This window comes from Vipera berus, assembly GCF_964194415.1.
Source record: "Vipera berus genome assembly, chromosome: 1".
NCBI lineage: Eukaryota > Metazoa > Chordata > Lepidosauria > Squamata > Viperidae > Vipera > Vipera berus.
Genome location: NC_138202.1, coordinates 237,719,846 through 237,726,915, shown reverse-complemented (window position 1 = coordinate 237,726,915; position 7,070 = coordinate 237,719,846).

Here is a 7,070-nt window from a genome sequence, read left to right as displayed (position 1 = left end):
GAATATCGGTAATTTTCATGGTCAGTTAAGTTGAGGAGGAATGTTTATGAATAGGTATGCATTACTGCAGCTGTAGCTCTTTTAAGCGTGTGTGTGTTGGTGATTATCTCCCAGTAAGCTCTTTGTGTACTGTGGTTCTTCATGTGAACTGGACTAATTTTGGACCAATGTAGACTTGGTGAGAACAGGTGAGAATAAGTGTAGCAATACAGCAGACATGTCAAACACAAGGCCCGGGGGCCAGATGCGGCCCGCGAAGTGGTTTCATGTGGCCCGCGAAGCCATCCTGCAAACCGTGAGGGAACGGCCCCCACTGCCTTGGCCCTGGCCCAGAGACCCTCCTCCTGCCAGAGACCCTCAGATCTGTCCCACTCCTGCCCAGGCCCCCATAGGCACCCTTGATGCGAACGACATAGAGCGGGCCATGCCCACCCAGTAGGCCACGCCCACCCTGGCCATACCCACACGGCCCCCTGAGGGCAACCACAATGCTGATGCAGCCCTCAATGAAATTGAGTTTGACACCCCTGCAATACAGTAATGAAGTACTCTTCCAATACTTAACTGTAGTACTGAAGTAATGGAAGCACTCTTGTTTACGTTTATTTTAATCTCAACAACATTTTCATGATGAACCATTGCACAGAAGCAACTTGTCATGTTGTAACAGTTACTTTATGAAACAATTTCAAAGGCTTCCATGGTTTTTGTAAGGTGGTCAACTTTTCACCATCACTTAAGAGCCCCAGCTCACTTCAAATTACAGCTGAACAATGATTGTATACCCATCATGTGTTTCCAAAGATCTGGGAAATACAAGTTGTACAAGTATACCTACCTTCCTTCATTGGAGTTTCTAAAACACAAATATGCCAATCTGGAATAGCCTCTCTGGCCAGTTTGCACCATATGGATTTTTTGGGGGGAATATTTCCCTGGAGTTTTTTGGTATATGCTTCAAAATCTGAATTTCCATTTCCTTACCAAGGACTGGGGGAGGATTCCTAACTAGGACAGTCAATGCAACATATATAGAAAATCTCAGACTAAAAGAATATCAGCCAGCAGTGCTGATGGAGGAGATATATGGAAAGCCGTAGCTAAAGGTAATAATGCAATATTCCCTGATATATTGGATATCAGGTTAACAGACTTTGAATGTAACATACAAGATCTGGGTGTGATCATCACTGAGAAAACAAGAGTAGGGACGGAGACATTAATCCCAAGTACAATGACACAAGTTGGCTTGAGCCTGCCTCTCCTGAGAAGTTGTCAGTGTGGACATCCATGTCTCTTGTGGAGCATGTGGACACCAGTCAATGCCAATTAAGAGAGGCTGGAGTTGTAAGGCCAGCTGACAAGCTGATCTTGAGGCTTGCATGGCAGAAGTCCCACCTTTCTTGAGCAGAAGAGAACATTGTTGAGGCTGTCACATATGAAGGCCTCAAATTTAACAGACATATGCCCTGAAGGCAATTTCTCTCTTATTTATTTATTTATTTATTTATTTATTTATTTATTTATTTATTTATTTATTTATTTATTTATTGGATTTATATACTGCCCTTCTCCCGAAGGACTCGGGGCACGAGTGCATGAGTGACTGTACGTAGGGCATCTCAGTCCAAATAGGGCCGCAACTGGTGCACCAAGCAAACCTGGGCAAAAGTCCCCCTGGTCACAGCTCCTATATGATCTTCTAAACTGAGCTGTGAGTCAAGGAGAACACCCAAGTTGCGAGCCCTATCTACGGGGGGTAACACCTCACCCCCCATAGTTAAAGATGGAATAGAGTGGATAACCCGAGATGCCGGTATGTACAGCCACTCGGTCTTGTCGGGATTTAGACAAAGCCTGTTCCTCCCCATCCAAACCCTCACCACCTCCAGGCAATGGAACATCACGGCGAGGGCATCACTGGGTTGATTTGGGGTGGAAATAAAAAGCTGGGTATCATCAGCATACTTATGATACCCTACCCCAAAACCATGAATGATCTCACCCAGCGGCTTCCTATAGATGTTGAACAGGAGGGGTGAGAGGACCAACCCCTGAGGAACTCCACAAACGAGAGGTCTTGATGCCGACCTCTGCCCTCCTGCCAACACCGACTGCGAACGACCCAGGAGGTAGGAGGAGAACCACTGTAAAACAGTGCCACCCACTCCCAACCCCCTGAGGCACCGCAGTAAGATACCATGGTCGATGGTATCAAAAGCCGCTGAGAGGTCTAATAGGACTAGGACAGAGGAACAACCCCTGTCCCGAGCCCGCCAGAGATCATTCACCAGCGTGACCAATGCTGTCTCTGTGCTGTACCCAGGCCTAAAACCCAATTGGTAGGGGTCCAGATAATCCGCTTCCTCCAGGAACAGAGGGAGCTGATGTGCCACCACACTCTCAACAACCTTCTCTAGAAAGCGAAGGTTGGAGACTGGACGATAGTTGTTCAAAATAGCCGGATCCAGGGCAGGCTTCTTGAGGAGGGGCCTCACCACCACCTCCTTCAAGGTGGCAGGGAAGCTACCCTCCCTCAAAGAAGCAGTTATTACTGCCAGGAGCCAGCCTCGTGTCCCCTCCCGAGCTGCATATACCAGCCAGGAGGGGCACGGGTCCAATAAACACGTGGTGGAACTCAGCCTCCCCATGATCCTGTCCACTTCTTCTGGAGTCACAGGGTCGAATTCTTCCCAAATAACGTTCCCAAGACTGCTCGTCTCCTCCCCGTCAGACTCCGCCCAGTCGGAGTCCAGACCGGCCCGAATCTGAGCAATTTTGTCTGCCAGATGTTGACTAAACTCCTCGGCACGACCCTGCAGGGGCTCCTCCCTCACCTCCTGATTAAGGAGAGAGCGAGTCACCCTAAACAGGGCGGCCAGGCGATTATCTGCGGACACGATGAGGGCAGTGAAGTAATTAAACTTCGCTGCCTCCATTGCTGCGAGATAAGACCTCGTAAAGGTTCTTAACTGTAATCGGTCAGACTCAGACCAGCTGGATCTCCAACAGCTCTCTAGGCTCCGTCTCCGACACTTCATCTCCCGGAGCTCCACGGAAAACCATGGAGCCCGCCAGGATCTGCACCGGGACAAGGGCCGCATGGGAACAACACGGTCAAGTGCCTCGGTGGCTGTGCTTTCCCAGGCTTCCACTAAGGCATCGACCAGGCTGTGAGCGAAGATGGCAGGCACAGATCCAAGCACCACCTGGAACCATTCAGGGTCCATTAGGTGCCTGGGGCGGAATCACCTAGTCGGTTCTATAACCCCACAACGGGGGGGCGGCGAAATGGAAGGCCAGCCGCAGGAGATGATGATTGGTCCATGACAGGGGTGTAATAACTGGAAATCCCCCTCCCAGATCATCAAGCCACCATCCAGATAAAAAAATAAGATTGAGCGTGTGACCCCACCCATGAGTCGGGCCCTGAATTACTTGGGTCAGGTCCATGGCTGTCATGGAGGCCATAAACTCCCAAGCTAACCCTGATGAACCTCCTAAGGATGGCAGGTTGAACTCCCCCAGAACCATAACTCTGGGGAACTCAACCGCCAACCCAGAGAGGATGTCGAGGAGCTTGGGCAGGGCTGCTGCTACGCAGGTAGGTGAGAGATATGCCAGCAACAAACCCAACTGAGCCCCAGGGCCACATCTCAGGAGGAGCGACTCACACCCGAGTATCTGAACAACGGTAGCCTCCCGCGGACACAAGGTCTCCCTTACAACCACCGCAACACCCCCGCCTCTTCCCCCTCCCTCCCCTTCATCTTTTAGATTGAGAATTTAAAGGTAAAGGTAAAGGTTTCCACACACATGCGTGCTAGTCGTTTCCAACTCTAGGTGCCGGCGCTCATCTCTATTTCAAAGCCGAAGAGCCAGCGTTTGTCTGAGGACATCTCTGTGGTCATGTGGCCAGCATGACTAGATGCCAAAGGCACACGGAACATTGTTACCTTCCCACCATAGTGGTCCCTATTTTTCTGCTTGCATTTTTACGTGCTTTCGAACTGCTAGGTTGGCAGAAGCTGGGACGAGTAACAGGCGCTCACTCTGTTACGCAGCACTCAGGATTCGACCCACCAAACTGCCGACCTTCTGATCGACAAGCTCAGCATCCTAACTCACTGAGCCACCGCATCCCTAGAATTGAGAATTTACTATACGGCTAATCATTTGATTCAATGATTACATTTGTATATAATACTAAATCAGGCTTTAAGTAAGGTTTCTTGAACAGGCCATAGTGGCCTGTTTGCACATAGTGATAATCTTTACTATGCCAGTTCATACAACATGCCAAAGGGAAACAAAAAATCAATGTACAATCTCAGCCAAAAATACAAAGCAGTAGATTGTTCTGTTTATGACCAGCCAAAGGTCAAGTTCTGAAAAAATTAAAATAGGAAATACAATTGTGGCTTCCAGTTATGTCGATAGCTAGTGGTGAGCTGTAGTAATGTAGCTTTGAATAGTTTAATAATATTTTATATATCATATAAAAGGCAAAGGGGAATCTCCTAATCAGTCAACCCTAGTTTTGGGGTTCATTATTGCTTTCTTAGACAAGATGTATGAAAAACATAAAATTGAAAATCTCTCAACTGCTGTTGGATGAGGATTAAAAATGAGATCCAAGGGTTATCATGTGACATTTTTATTTTGGTTCACTCTGTTCAGGTGCATCCCCAAATAGAGGAACAAGTGTTAAACAAAATTGACCAAATTCATGGAATGTTATTACTGCTACCTTGGCCAAACTCACATTTGCTGCTGTCGTCCACATTTTGTTCCTTCTATGTACTCTGCTGGATAGTCATTCAGTCTGTTCCAAATTATACTTGGCTGTCCTAGAAGTAAGATAATTGAGTTTAACTTTTGGATTCACTAGCAGGTCTTAGGCATTTAGTTCCAGCTGTTGCCTGTCTGTGCAATTAAGGCATTGCTTTGCTAGACAATGCCCATCAATGTGGCACCAAGTAGGAACATTCAGGTCTTCACCTAAGACACTGAGTTTCATTTCCTGTGTACTGATGAATCTTCCTTTATTTTGCCATTTTTTAAATCTCAGTGACAGAGGTTTATAAAGGAGTCTGCCTTATACAAGAGGAACAATTGTCCATCTGTACTTCTGCTGTTTGCTTTGGCTGCAGCTTCTCAGGATCTCAGTTAGAGATTTTTCATTTCTCCCTCGATCCTTTTCATTTGGAGATGTCTGGTTTGAGCCTGAGGCCTTGTGTAAGCAAAAGAGATGCTCTGGCTATAAGGCTACAATCCCACAAATTAGATAATGCCTTTCAACCTTTACCAGGCTAAACAGTGACAAGTCATGAATCTTCTGCAGGTGTCCTGGAATGTTATAGCTTAAGGAAATTAATATTCCATTTGATGAACAGAAGAGCCTTTGCAGATTGCAATCAGGGTTCCTATAATTAAAAGATTGAAACACAAATCCTGTTAATTATATGGCTTCTGGTAAAGGGAACCTCTCCTGACTAGGATAAGGAACCATTGCTACCCACTTGGATCTCTCCACCTTAAGCACCAGGTGAAAATATCTAAAGCATTATTGCTTGCAGCAGTAGTTATGTACCTTGCTCCATGAAAGCTATTTGTGGTTATTGCCACTCCTTACCTTTGAAGCTAGCTGAGGTGAAGTTCCAGCTCGTGAAACTGATGCCCGCAGGTATGAAAGCAATGATAACCTATGGATCAATCAAACACTTCTTTCTCCTGGTCTTGCTTTCCAGAGACAATTCTTATCCATTAGAAGGATGAGGGCTACCAAATATTAACCAAGGTGTCTTGGTGACTAATAGATGACAGCAGAGAGGAATTTTCTGTGTCTTATCTAGTGATCACTTAGATTTTTTTATCACCAAATCTCCTAACACTAAACAGATTTTTCAGCTTCTCCTGTTTGATTAACATTCATAATTCATTTCTTTAAAAACGGCTTAACTTGAGATTACATACAAGCAATCTATTATTCTCAACCAGCCAGAGATGCTATAAAAAATCAGGGGTGTCAAACTGCCAGCCCGTGGGCCGGACGCGTCATCCAGAAGCCGCACCCACCCCTTTGCCGGCAATGGCAAAACCGTCCTGATAAGTTGCGCGACGTCACATGACGTCGCGAGTTTGACATGAAAGATGGAATTTTATTTCAATATCACAAAAATAAAAATACATTAAATAATTAACAATACATTAAAAATACAGGAAATAATCAACATCACATTTCAAGAGCTATATCACTTTCATTTTCTTCCACATTAGAATCCTAAATTTCTTCTGTTCCATTTATTAATACATTTATTTATTTCATCAAGTACTGATCGAGTTAAACAAACACACTTTTAACTTGTCCTTTTCTCCAATTCTAGTCTTACCAGGTGCTGTTGATTTTGGTTTTTCCTACAGAGAAGCAGAAAAAAGTATGTGTGAGAGAAAGCAAAATGTTAATCTAACATTCAAGTACTGACAAGTAGATGTAGACAATTATGTGAGCCTTTCATGTTACTTGATATATAATCATTTTCAAGATAAGGTTTCTGTCAACTTGCATTTTTTTCAAATTAGTTCCTTGGAGAAATAATTTCTACTTGCTCAGCACAAGGCATAGGTTGACACTGTACCACACTTCATCAGTGATGTCATGGGTTGTTTTTTTTGGAAAAGCTTAAATCTGTGGATTTGCCACAGCAGAACCCACCACTCATGACAACAGTGAAGTTATTGTGTTGACAAGACATTCTATAGACTAGTCATACCAATGATTTATCTTTGAGGAAGAACTATGATTCACCTTCCAAGGATAATAGAGTACTATGAAATACATCCTTTAAATGGAAATCAAAAGAAATTTTTAGTTCAGTCCCTTATTTCCTCAGGTAGGACTATGTGAAATGATGGAGAACTATTGCCATGGGGAAGCAAGACTGAAGTGCATTAATCCAAGATCTGAATCGATATGAGGCAGTATTCCATCCTCTCCTTCAAAGAGATCTGGACTACCCATCCCACAGATTACCCATCAGCTGCTGGATTACCCATTGGCTCTATTGAAA